A 14,390-nucleotide genomic window follows, 5' to 3' on the forward strand; every position below is an offset into this window, starting at 1 on the left:
TTAAAGAAGCCATATGGGCCAAAGAATTCATAGAAATCTTTTTATTAATAGACGCCCAACGCAAAGGAAAAGATGCTTTTAGAGACCCCAAAAAGATAGAAGAGAATGCCATAGCCAGAAACGCACAGGTAGAACAGAACTGGGACAACTGGCTCCAAGCATTTGCCATTTTGGCGACAATCTATGAAGAGAAATTTCCCCATGATGGGATAAAAATATGGGCCTACATGGACAAAATAAGAGAGGCGAAAGACACACAAAAAGGAAAGACCTGGCTAGCATACGACATCAGATTTAGGAGGAGCATGTCAGAGAGGCCAGCCATAGAATGGGACGAGGTCCAAAATGATCTGTATATGTTAAATGCCGAGCCCCCAGCGGAGGATGAGGCCTCCCCCAACCCATCCAAAAATGACAAAAGCACAGGTCCCAGAAACAACGATAATGAAAAGCACATAAAGGGAGAACAGCCTTTTCGTAAAAAACAGCCGCGGGCGGCTAAGTCCAATACCCAAAGGCAAAACAAAAACCATAGTTCCAAAGCCAACACTCCACGCAGGAACTTCGGAAAAAAACAATGCTCTTGGGGCAAGGACTGTTGGTACAAACACACCTGCACAAACTGCAACGGTGACCACGCAGCCAGCAACTGCACCAGACTGCCAACCAAAAACCCAAAAGACTAGTGCCAACCACCCTGGGTCAACCATTTTCTTGGCCCGAGGTAAGACACCAATCAACCCAAACAATTTTAGAGATGAACTATTGAACTATCCAGACAGGGAAACCAGCAAAAACATTTGTCGGGGTTTCTCTGAAGGTTTTATCATACCATTTCAGGGCACAGGGTCACAGAATATCCCTCTGAACCTAAAATCAGCCAGGGACAACCCCCAAATAGTGGAAAGCAAAATCAAGAAAGAGCTGCTCTTGGGCAGGATCGCTGGACCTTGGGACCACATGCCCCTCAAAGAGAACATAATATCACAGCTAGGACTGGTCCCCAAAAAAGAGCCAGGGAAAATGAGACTAATCCACCACCTATCATATCCCAAAGGCCTATCCCTAAACGACGGCATTCCACACACGGAATCCGCAGTAACCTACACACACTTCCAGGAGGCAGTAAGACTCATACAGGAATGTGGCAGGAACGCCCTGATGGCCAAACTAGACATCGAATCCGCCTTCAGACTATTGCCAGTCTACCCAGACTCCCAGCTATGGTTAGGTTTCACTTTTAACAACAAATTCTATGTAGACAGATGCCTCCCGATGGGGTGTGCAGTATCCTGCGCCCTATTTGAGCAATTCAGCTCCTTTTTTCAATGGGCTTTTCAAAAACAGAGACCAGGGACCAAAGTAGTTCACTACCTAGATGATTTTATGGTCATAGGCCCAGCAAACTCAGAGGAATGCAACAGGGCACTGGCAAAGCTAGAAGGAATGGCCGCACACTGGGGCATACTTTTAGCAAAAGAAGAAATGACCAAACCAGCCACCAACATAATTTTCCTGGGCATTGAAATTGACTCTGCACAAGGACTATGCAGGATCCCGAATACAAAGATCGCAGAACTCTTAGAGAAGACACAAGCCCTGATAACTAAAGACAAGGGCACAGTCAAAGAAATTCAGTCTTTAGCAGGCAGTCTCAATTTCGATGCCAGAATAATTCCTCAAGGGAGGATATTTTCCAGAAGCCTGGAACTGAAAATCAAATCATTTACCAAACCCCACCTACACATCCGAATAGGCACAGAGGTGAAACAAGATCTGGAAGTTTGGGAGAATTTCCTTAATAATTTCAACGGGACCTCGCTGTGGCGAACACCTGTGAATACATGGACAAAAAGAGTCCTTTTCACCGACACAGCCGGGAGCAAGAGTTTTGGAGCCATACTAGACACAGAGTGGGTGGCAGGACACTGGCCCAACTCATGGCAACAGGCAGGGAGGACAAAAAACATCACCCTCCTAGAAATATTTCCCATCTGGCTAACACTACACATCTGGGGCAGGCAGCTCGCTAACACGGAATTCTGGGTATGGTGCGACAACATGGCAGTAGTAGGCTCCATCAACAGAAGGTCTACCAAATGCCTTTTAGTACTAAAAGTCCTACGAGCCATCACAGCAGTCACACTCCAAGAAAACATTGTGATCAAAGCTAAGCACATTGCTGGGGCAGATAATAACATTGCAGGTGCTTTATCTCGCTTCCAGTGGCCAGGATTCCGGGAGCTAGCACCGCACCCCCAGGAACAGATGACACCAGTACCAGTGGAATGCTGGGAAATAATGGGAAATCAAAAATAACAGCATGAAAGCCAGCGCCAGTGAGCCCAGGCCGGGATGCACAACATGAACAAGGCACCTCAAATACGGGTGTCAACACCGCCCTAAGTTTCCTCACGGAGATGGCGGGGAAATCGCTGGCAAGCACAACCGCAGCGCAATACAGTAAGTGCTTAGAAACAGTTTTTAAAGCCACAGGTATAAAACATGTAGAGGTAATAACAATTAAAGACATAGAAACATTTTTAAAATGGGCACATGAACAAGGCTTTAAGAGAGACTGGGCTAAAAGACATTTAGTCGCAATCTCTTACTTTTCTAAAATACGGGGTGATTCAGACCCCACACAAAGTCCCCTCATTACTTATACATTAAAAGGGTGGGGCAGAATAGAGGTCCCACAGGTTGACACCCTCCGCCCCCTTGATTTCTGCAAACTGGTTCAAATTGCAAACCAGCTGGAGGCCATATGTTGGCATCCACATGAGATCTTACTGTTCAGAACAGCCTTTTGCTTGGCATACTTCAGAGCTTATTGAGTGGGTGAACTCATTCCTCCAGCACCACGGCCAGCAACGCCCTGGGCATCATGGAAGTCAGGGTCAGACAGGAGAGCATCAGCATAGAAGTACAACAATCGAAAACTGGGGCAAAAAGAACAATCAATATTTGTTGTATCGATACTATGCATAAAGACCCAAGGTTGGGGGGAGGTTTTTGATCCACAAGGGTGCCTCGGCACTAAGCCGCTACCAATTTAAAGGGGTGCTGATGAAAGCAATCAACAATGCCGGATGGGACCGCAAGGGTTTCGGCACCCATTCCTTCAGAATAGGTGCCGCCACCTCAGCATGGCAGGGAGGGTTAGCCCCCCAACATCTGAAAAACATAGGGGTTTGGAAATCAGATTGCTACAAAAGATACATCAGACCGCAACCAATATAGCCAGCCACCCCCACCCTTTCTTTCTCCCTCCCTTCATACAGAAACACCAGGCAAAGGGAGGACCGTGCTTCAATCAGCATGGATAGTCGGCCACTCTTTTATCTTCAGGACGGGCCGATGGGCAGAGGAGATCAAAGAAAGGCCACCATTCACGAACACCATTTCCTCATGGTGGGGCTACACAGGCCTGCGATGGGCAGACATCCATGAAACATTAGCAGAACTGGTCGCATACAGGGATCGGCCAGAATTTCTGATCATCCTCTTAGGTGGCAATGACCTAGTATCAGTGGGGAGGAGGCAGTTACTCGAGGACATGTGCGACTCCCTTGCAGGCATCGCACACAATTGGAAAGGAACAGAAATATACTTCTCGGCCATCCTGTCTAGAAAGAAATGGCAAGGGGCCAATTGCTACAAATCTGTAGACATTTCCAGATGAAAAATCAACAGGGGGCTAGAAAAATTCTGCACAGCAAGAGGACTGGGCTTCATAAAGCACCCAGCCAGTACACTGGGTGATCCGGACCTTTTTCACAAAGACGGCACTCACTTAGCTGTCAAGGGCATGGAACATTTCTTTCGAGAAATTACAGCAACTCTAGCCTCCAGGGGTTGTAAATAGGAGATAGGTTTGGGGGAACGCGGTCATCCGTCAACCTGCCCACGTGTGGCGGCACGGGCCAGAGGGGGTAACCCCCAGACCCGGTTCCCAAAAGTACTGTTTATTATCTTATGATATGTGATGTGATTATTGTTATTGGCATAACCATATCTGTACAATAAAAACTTACGGCCTTTTATTGCCAACACTTGACAAACAATGTGCGAGCCAAATTATTTCTGGGTAAGGGTATGGTTTCGGCAAAGTATAATAATGCATGCATTTGGGTTCAGCAGTTATGGGCAATGCTGCAGTGCCTCACAAAGCGAGGCAGGGTAACTGCTGTTACCATCAGCAGGCCTGGAGAGGGGCAGCACGTCCTCTCCCCCTCTCTGCTCCTCTCCTCCCCCTCCTAGTCATAGAGACACGCAGTCTGTCCTGCACAAAGCTGAGGAAGGGTGAGGTGTGAGCAATCACCTCACCCTTCCTTCATGCAACTAGGTACTAAGCACCGAAGGACACCAACAGGCAGGCAGGGATCAGGTTCCAAGACCTGCCCCCCCCCCGGGTGGCCAGATAGTCGGCTATCCGGCCGGGGCTGACACTTAACAGCCCCCACTACTATACACATCAAAGACCCAGGGCCCCCCTCGGTCTTATAAATACAGAGCGGCATGCTCTGAGAAAACACAATCAGTTTGTGGACCCTTAACGGGGACCCAAACACACAGGTGGTGCACTGTTTACTCGGTGCTTTCCAAACCTTTGCTTCTTTTACCACAAAACCCTCCCACTCTACAAATAAGGGAGAAGAACAAAGTAAAAGAAGTACAGGGCCCTGTACAGTGCCCACAACGAGTCGTGGGACATAAGAAGGCGGGCACGGGCCAGAGGGGGTAACCCCAAGACCCAGTGCCCAAAAGTATTGTTTATTATCTTATGATATGTGATTATTGTTATTGGCATAACCATATCTGTACAATAAAAACCTACGGCCTTTTATTGCCAACACTTGACAAACAATGTGTGAGCCAAATTATTTCTGGGTACGGGTATGGTTTCGGCAAAGTATAATGATGCATGCATATGGGTTCAGCAGTTATCCATCAGGATCATATCGGCGTACTCAGATACTGATGCTATACCTAGGCGTCTTCCCATCCTTCATCTTTCTGGTTTATAACCATTAGTGTATTTCGGCAAGCTTTCGCATTGCCAGATACAAAAAAAACAATTATTTATCAATATCCCTTAATATCCTCTGCATATTCTCGAACCAAACATTGTTTTAAGGAGCGAATATGCAACTCCTCAATATCTCTAAGCAATGGAGGGGGGGGGGTTCCTTTACGATATCTTAACCCAGCAGAGAGCAGTTGTGACGAAATGACTATTGCCCTGCTGGAGTACACGGGTGACTAGTGGTTTCTAAACTCCTACTCAGCCTCACACTACTACTAGAACAGCAGTGGTCAAAATAATACAAGGGGAAACAGTCCTACCATAAATGGTGTAAATTTCCCCTCTTTAAGGTACCATGGGCCGGGGAAAGGCTGTACTCTTCAAGAGGGTGCGAGCCAGCAAGGAAGCATCCAAACAGCAATACAAGGGTAAGTACCAAAATCAAAGATCAGCGGTCTATAAAAATAAGACACGTGTGAACTATACATTTGTTTGCATGGTACATTGGAAAGTAAAGCTAGTTTAGCAGAGCTCACTTTCTGAGAGCCTGACACCCCAGCCGATGAAAACTTGCTTAGTTCTGGCATATCCGAAGCTGCCGGGTCCTCCACCTCGGTTCTGCGCGATTTTTCCATCGTGGAAAAGTCTGCGACAGAAAAGTTTGCATGAGAAATGTGCGAACCACAAAAGGTTTGCACATTTCCCATGCGAGCACGCATTCAAAACCCCGACACCCCCACACCCCACCCACACCCACAACATACTCACAGCACCCCCACACCCTAAACACACCCCCAACATAAACAAACCCTACTTACCTTTTTACACGCGGAGTCCCTGCGGCTCCATTTCCCTTTCACTTCTGTGATCGGGAACCGGCGCTGCAGGGTCCTTTTATTTATTTATTTTTTGGGAGCTGCAGGGGTGTCCCTCGCAACCCCCGCTTACTGTACCACACGGTATAGTGAGTGGGGTGTTGTGGGGAACACCCCCGCAGCCCGCTTTTTTTTTGGGTGTGCTGCAGGGGTGTCCCCCGCAACACCCCGCTCACTATACCACACAGTATAGTGAGCGGTGTGTTCCGGGGGACATCCCTGCACCCCCCACAGTCTTTTTTTATTTTTTTATACTTACCTACAATGCTACCACCAAAGGTTCAAACTTTTGGTGTTCGAACCTTTGGTGGTAGCATTTTTTGGACTTTTTGTACGGTCAGACCTTTTTTTTTTTGGTCCGATCGTACAATTCCTCCATCTCAGGTTCCTTTTCTACCCCAGTAGCCAACGCTGAGATCAGTGAGTCCTTTTGTACTATAGTAGGCAGTTAAGTGTAGGAGCAGGAGAACCAGTGAATTTAAGATCTGGACTTGTAGCTACTGGACGGTCTCTCACTTTCTCCTGCAGAAAGACCCTCTGGCCTATGGCCTGAAGCACATTTTCTCAAGCTGCTTCGAGATCTCTCACTCTAGCAACAGCTGCAAATGTTTCTAGATTGTGAAGGTTACTGCCTAGCAGACAGCCTACTGCAATGGATTCTTTAACTGCTCGGTTCTACCATTGTCAATGGGTGTTGGCTGAGAACATCAAACAGTCTGACATTGCAATCTGGGCCTGTGGCATAATGCCCTTCTTGCAGCCATGACAGACAGCTGTGACACTAGCAGCTGTGTCTCACAGCTTGAGAGTGCTGTTCTCTTTCATGAAGACATGCATGCAAAATATCAGAGCATTTTGCAGGAAACTGTACCACCTGCGCAGTCCGGGTACCATTCCCGCTGGGAGTTCCTCTGCTAGTAACTGGCTATGGGCTCTTCCAGGACACCAGCTCTGACTATGGCCTGTTTGGGTTTTCCCTTGCGGAACGGATCTTACTTTCTACGTCACACCTCCTCTGAGTGTTGAGGGTGTTGGCGCCCCAGTGTTACAGGTGCCATTATCACCCTTCTTTTCTGTGGAGGCTGGTCAGCAATCTACTGGGAGATCCCTTCAGATTGTTGGGATCCTTCTTGGAAGAAGAGTCAGATGCTGGCACAGAAGAGAGAATGCTGAACACTCACTGATAATCCATAGCCGATCAATTCTATTGACTAACACTGCATGCGAGATACTTCCTGGTCCTAAGACGCGGCGTACTTGCTCTTGAGAATACGTTGTGTCTCCTGGTACTACCATCATGTAGTCCCTTCACCCCACTTACAGGGACATTGGCAGTTTGGACGATCCCTGACGGCCTTACTGGCGGGTATGGTATGTACATGTATGTGTGTGTTTGATGCGTGTGTGTGTTTGTGGAGTGTGTGTGTGCATGTGTGTTATGTGCATATGCGTGCATGCATGTGTGAGCCTAATTGGTTCATTCAGTGCTGCACATCCTTACTTCTAATTTGCTAGTTAAGTGGGATGGTATGAGTTTCACATTTTAATAACTTCCACTTATACAAACCTTCACATAATCTGCCATAGATGGCTGTCCAAGAGCACATAGTGCATGAGCTCAAGCTGCGAGTTGAACACACGATTTCGCTGTTCCGCTCATACTTGATTAAAATGGCCAGTCAGTCAAAAGTTCAACGTGCTGTTAAGTCACTCTGGCTGTTGTATTCTTTGGGGTGTTAAGAAGAGAATGTGGCGTGGCCATGGCGATCAATGGCACACACACACATCTCTCGCTCTCTCTCCTCGCAACCACACGTACAAACATATGCACACACGCGTTCACACGCACGCTCACACGTGCATGCACACATGTGCACAGATCAACACACAGGCACTCACACAAGCACACAAACCAAACACACACACCACAAACACACACATACGTGTACATGCCATACCCGCCAGTAAGGCCGTCAGGGATCTTACAAACTGCAAATGTCCCTGCCTACAAAAGCACTGCAGACATGTCGGTGTCTCGGGCTCTGTCTTTTCGCCAACACTTAGCATTCCCCTGTTCCTCGTCCAGCCTCTTTTACATGTGTTTCTGTATTTGGCCTCACTCTGCCCATCTGAAATTGCAGGACTTGTGCATTTCAAAACACGAGAAAATACACAAAGCACATTCCACACAAAGTCACGTTTCGCATGAAAGAGTTCACAAGATTAGCAATGTCTTAGCTGGATGGACTTGCACTTGCTGAGCTGCCCGTCGATGTAAAGTCATGTTTGGTGGGAAAGAGTTCACAAGACTAGAAATGGCTTAGCACCCGTCGATGTAAAGTCATGTTTGGTGGAAAAGAGTTCACAAGACTAGCAATGTCTTAGCTGGGTGGACTTGCACTTGCTGAGCTACCCATTGATGTAAAGTCATGTTTCGTGGAAAAGAGTTCACAAGACTAGCAATGTCTTAGCTGGATGGACTTGCACTTGCTGAGCTACCCGTCGATGTAAAGTCATGTTTCGTGGGAAAGAGTTCACAAGACTAGCAACGTTTTAGCTGGATGGACTTGCACTTGCTGAGCTACCCGTCGATGTAAACGTTACATCTGGGAGGATGCACAACTTAAGAATGCTCATTAAAGATCTTGAACTCATCCTACTGGGATATGGGGATCTGTTTAAGCTGGCTCTGTCAAGAAGGAACGCCAAACTTTGCACTGTATGTGGCTTGCTAGTGTTACTTACATCCAGTTTTCTGAGAGTCAGTGGCTTCATTATGTAGTAGTAAAATTCTTTAAGCAAGTTTGCCTTCAGCCACTTAATGTGCAAGCAGTATGCGCGTCCTCACATGTGTAGTATGTAGGATAGGCATGCGTCAGACACGGCGATCACATGGCCAGTCAACCACACTCATGTTCAGCTGCTGATATCCAATGGCCAGGCACAACAGTTGCTTTGCCAATGCTTGCTCTGACGTGCCCTGCGTTTGACTTCATTTTGACCCTGCTCCCACCCCTAGCTCGTACTCCCAGCTCTATAAACTTCTTTGAAACCTTATTCTCGGCGGCCCCACTTCCCCCAGAAAGCAGTCCGCCAGTTGTAAAAGACGTTTAATCGGGGAGGAATGCCGGCTATTGCTTCCAGATGTGCCCTCGCGCGTCCATCACACCGCTTTACACCGCCACCCCCGGCCAGGGCCCCCGCTCTGCTTAAGTGCGCAATAACTGTCAGTCAGGCTGAACTTGGAGACACCAGAGGGGGTCACGCGGGGTTCCCTTCCCTTCTCGGGTGTCTGTTAACTGACGATTATTTGAAAAGGGAAATCGAGGAGTAAGTGTATGTACAAATGAGTGGTGTGTACACGCGCGTAGTGTGCATGCTGTGTGGTAATGCCTGGGTGTTGCAATGAGCTTGGTGTACCTGGGGCGCTGTATGTGCAGTGTTTCAACATGTTTTGTCTAGCGTACAGTGTGCAATCTGTCAGACGTTTTTATTTGACGTGTAGTGTGGATGTACGTTTGTGGTGTGTGTAATATACATACTTGTGTGTGTGTGTGATGTAAATCGTAATATAAGTGAACAGTTTGTGTCTTCGATGTGTGCTGTGTAGTTTGTGCTGGTTGCGTTATGTGTGCTTTGTATGTGGCACTTATTTGTGTGTGAGTGGCTTCAATTTGTGTGGTTTCGGCTTAGTAACTATGGAGCTCATTTTGCTCCTAACCGCAATTTGAGGGTGGTAAGCAGTTACGTTAGTACTGCAACATAAACGGCTCCCCGCCGTGAGATTTCTGTCATTTACATGGCGGAGTGCAAATGTGCAGGGCAAAAGGCAGTGTGCAAATGTACACGCCACCTTTTGCCTGGCAAATTTGCACTCCGCAGTGCAAACTGAATAAACGCTGCCTGGCATACTTTTAATTGTTAGCCTCGTCAGGTAGAATTTAAATTTCATTGTAAACACTGCTTTCTATGCACACATGATAAGCAGTGTTAACAATTACAAATAAATGTGGTCCGGCATTAATTGTACACGCTGGCAGACAGCGGGTACAATTACAAATAAATGCTGCCTAACATGCTCACATGTCGGACAGCGTTTAATTGTAATTGTGAGAAATTCTTGCCATGCTCACAATTACAATTACAGCGTTCACAATTAAAAGTAAATGCTGCCTGCTTGCTATCATGCCAGGTTTACTCACTTTGCACAGAAGATTCTAAAAGTGCAGGGAATAGGGTGGCGTACACATGTGTACGCTGCCTTTTTCTCTACACATTTGCACTTTGCTGTGCAAATGGCCAACATTTGGCAGCGTGGAGCCGTTTAAGTTGCAGTGCTAAGGCGATTAGGAGCAAAATGAGCTCCTGAGTGTATAGTGCAGTGTAGTGTTTCTTGTATAGTATTTCACTAATGAATGAGTAATGAACGTGTAGGGAAAATAAGTAATTAGGCTGCTTTGTTGATGCATGGTGTCTGTTGCACTGCGCACAATGTAGTTTGTGGTGTTTGTGTGTTGAGTGTAGTTGGTACTGTGTGGCATGTGAGCATGTTGCCAACATTCATTTGCAGTGGCTTGCGAATGATGGGGTGCTAGGTGAATGTCTGTGTGTCATGTTGTGTGCCTTGTATTCCTAGATGCTGTGTGTGATGTGAAATAATTCATCAGGGAATGTGATGCTCAGAATGCGTGTTCCTGGAGGTCCTTGCATTGATTGGACATTCCCGCAAAGTTTGAGTTTTTCACAGGCATAGACCTTTCTCCATAAGACAGGCAATCAGATGAGATTGTGAAACTGAAAGGAACAGGTATGGTTGCCACTTTGGGTTGGGGTTAAAATGGACACTAAGCCTTGTCTGTATAAAAATGTACAGGCTCTCTGCCAGTGGCAGAATCAAGGCAAGGGGCCCAGTGGCCAAAAATGACAGAGGACCCCAGGTGGGCGGGTCAAGGAGGTAGAGCCTAGAGCGGGAAGGGTTGTACAATGATGAACTTTAGGGACAAATGCAATTTTGTAAAGTTGTGGTTTTTTTTTTACAGTTGTCTTTGTTGGGGCAGGAGGTCTGACTCTAGCTAGAGACAGCTGGACCCCGTCGCCAGGGTGGGCTGTAAATCGTGTTAATATTGAAAGATCAAGACCGAAGCTAATGTTGGAAATGATAGGGTTTGATGCAATGAGGACTTGGGGGGGGCATTACAGGAGGTGATATCACGGGATAATTGATTGAATGATTGATTGCTTTGGTATTTACTGTGTGCCTATACACACGTGTTTCAAGGCGCAACCAGGCAATGGGAGGGCAACAAAGGGAGGACAAGACAAACGATCTTGCTAGGCCTAGTGTCATTTCGATTGCGCACGTCCGCAGCAAGAAGGGCCGAGGGAGGGCATAGGGAGAAGTGCACCCAGAGCAGCAGGGCCTTCAGTTAAGTGCAAGGAAGACTGGGACTACAAGGGGCAATCGCAGCCCGGTAGTACAAGGTTAGCCAGGCGGCAGTGCAAGGTTAGCCAGGTGGCAAGTTCAGGGGGACTGGTCGGGGGAGGGAGGACAACGAGGAGCCAGTCAATAGACAGAGCAGGCGCAAAGGAGGGTTAGCAGGGGAGAGGGAGCCAGAAAGAAGAGGAGAAAAGGAAGGTCTTGAGGAGCTTATGGATCTTAACAAGATCGGGCTCAAGGCAGAGAGAGGCAGGGAGGCCATTCCAGAGGGATGCACATGCCGAGGAGATAGATCTACCCCCCGTTCTCTGCTTGGAGAAGCGACTCACTGTCATGAACTTCAGATCACGCCCCTTTTGGACCTCCTGGTCCTTGTCTCAACGGGGCTTCCATTCCGTACTACTTCCAACATGGCCGTCCAGAGCTGAAGCCCTTGTTTGCTCCATGTGCTGAACGCAGCGTGATCTATTTATAGACCACGCCTTCCGCCATCCGCGCGTCTCAATGCTATTGCAGAGTAACCTCAGACGTGTGTTCGTAGCTCGCGGTATTGTTTCCTTGTCCCAGTGCTATTACCCGCTCCTGACCCTTTTTCCCCCTTCCTGATTCCGAGCATTACAAGCCTTTCCCAGACTCCCGGATTCCTGGACTCCGCGCTCCCAAAACTAAACGCAACCTGGAACCAGACGAGACTCGAGCAGCGCTGTTCAAGACCAGGAGCGTTTGCAAGAATGCAGCGATCGAAGACACTGGCAAACACCGGACCCAGGTGAGAAGGGGGGAACTCCTTTGCAGTTTGAGACGCCACCCGATCGAACCTAAAAACGAGATGGAAGCTACTGTGCAGGACTTAATGCGACGCATGCAAGAATTAGCAACCGAGGTTCAAAATCTTAAGGCAGAAAACACTGCGCTCAAACAATTGGTCTCATCCCGGGATTCTGCTACAAAGGAGGGTGCCCTGTTGGGCGGTATTGTTGACAAGTATGATGGTTCGGCAAAAACACTTCTCGGATTCCTGGATTCATGCCTGGTCCACTTTACCTTTAAGCCCTATTATTTCTCGACTCCTAGGGCTAAGGTGGGTTTCATCAAATCCCACCTTTCCGGCAACGCCTTAACTTGGGCAACACCCCTTGTTAACTCCGGCGATGCCCTTCTAGACGACTATGATGGGTTCATTCAGGCCCTTAAAGGCATGTTTGACCGTCCAGAGCAGGTCTATATAGCCCAAGAACGCTTGCTGGACTTTCAACAGGACTCCCAAGATATGCTCACTTATGTGACCAGATTTAAACAATTGGCTAAGGAAGCAGACTGGTCCTCTGAGGCTAGTTTTACCCTGTTCAGGAGAGGCCTGAACGATGAGATCAAGGATGAACTGGCCAGGGTGGCCAGACCAACATTCGCATCCAGGAAAGGAAGGCTGAAAGGAAGAAATCCAAGGGAAACCCACCCAAGAGGTCTTTTGAGAACACAGCCAGAACGGACGCAAACCCAAGTCCAGCCCCAGAACCTGAACCCATGCAAATTGGAGCCTTTCGTGGACCCATATCACCTCAAGAAAGATTGAGAAGGATCCATGCGGGTTTGTGTATGTATTGTGGTTCAGACAAACATTTGGTCAGGGAATGTCCTCTGGCACCTCCTCGGCGTTCGGGAAAAGCCAGCTCCCGATCTTAAATGGAGCAGAGATTCGGGAGAGAGATGTTTGCTCCACATCAATTCCATCCTTGAACTCTCCTGGACAAAACAGTTTGGTGATCCTACAGGCCTTCCTATCGCCCTCCAAAGACAAGACCTATCCCATTCTGGCCTTGGTGGACTGCAGAGCTATGGGGATTTTCATTGATCAAGACTGGGTTGTTAGTCATCATATTCCGTACGAGACACAAAACACCATACAGCCGGTGGAAGCAATTGACGGATGACCCCTCTCTTCAGGACCCATAAACCTGCAGACTAAAGAGATCCAACTTTCCATAAACCATCATCAAGAGCGGATTACATTCAACATCATTAAGTCAGCCCATTACCCCATAGTTTTGGGAATGTTGGACAGCAGGATAATTATTCCTGGGCTCAGAGTTATGTATGTCCCACTGTCTATCCCTGGACCACTCCTCGATAACTTCTAAAGAACCACCAAGAGATCAAGAAACACCACTTATGGTTTCCAATATCATACAAGTTCCAGAGGCCTATCAGGGTTATGCGGATGTATTTTCTACTGCCATAGTCCAAGCCTTATCCCCTCACAGGACCGAAGATTGTGCCATAGATACAGATCCTTCAGCTGTAATTCCCTTCGGCAGAATGTTCATTCTTTCCGAACCCGAGAAAAAGGCCCTTCGGGAATACCTAGACACTAATCTTGAAAACGGCACCATAAAACCCTCGAAATCTCCAGCGGGTGCTTCGCTGTTCTTCGTTCCCAAGAAGGATACCAAGGAACGCAGACCTTGCCTCGACTATAGAGGCTTAAATCAATACACCCTCAAAGATCGGTACCCACTGCCCCTGATCTCGGATATCCTGGAAGCTGTGAGAGGGGCCGTAATATTCACCAAATTGGATCTCAGAGGTGCCTACCATTTGATCCGTATCCGGGAAGGAGATGAGTGGAAGACAGCCTTTAGAACACCCTTTGGCCACTACGAGGACCTGGTCATGCCCTTTGGACTAGCCAATGCCCCAGCAGTATTCCAACGTTTTATGGATCGGGTGTTCTCTGATATGGTGTTTCTCTTCGTCATTGTCTATCTGGACGACATATTGATTTTTTCCAAGGACCCTCTGAAGCATGAAGGACATGTTAAGGCAGTTCTGCAAAGACTCCGGGATCATCACCTCTTAGCCAAGCCTGAAAAATGTATGTTTCACGTTACCTTTGTGCACTATCTGGGATTTATCCTTAGTCCAGAGGGGATTGGCATGGACCCTTCAAAAGTAAAGGCCATTCTCGCTTGGCCTACTCCCACATCCGTGAAACAAATCCAATCCTTCCTAGGACTAGCTAATTTCTACCGAAAGTTCATAGCCACCTTTT

This window comes from Ambystoma mexicanum, chromosome 2q (genome assembly GCF_040938575.1).
Source record: "Ambystoma mexicanum isolate Mex_15411 chromosome 2q, UKY_AmexF1_1, whole genome shotgun sequence".
NCBI lineage: Eukaryota > Metazoa > Chordata > Amphibia > Caudata > Ambystomatidae > Ambystoma > Ambystoma mexicanum.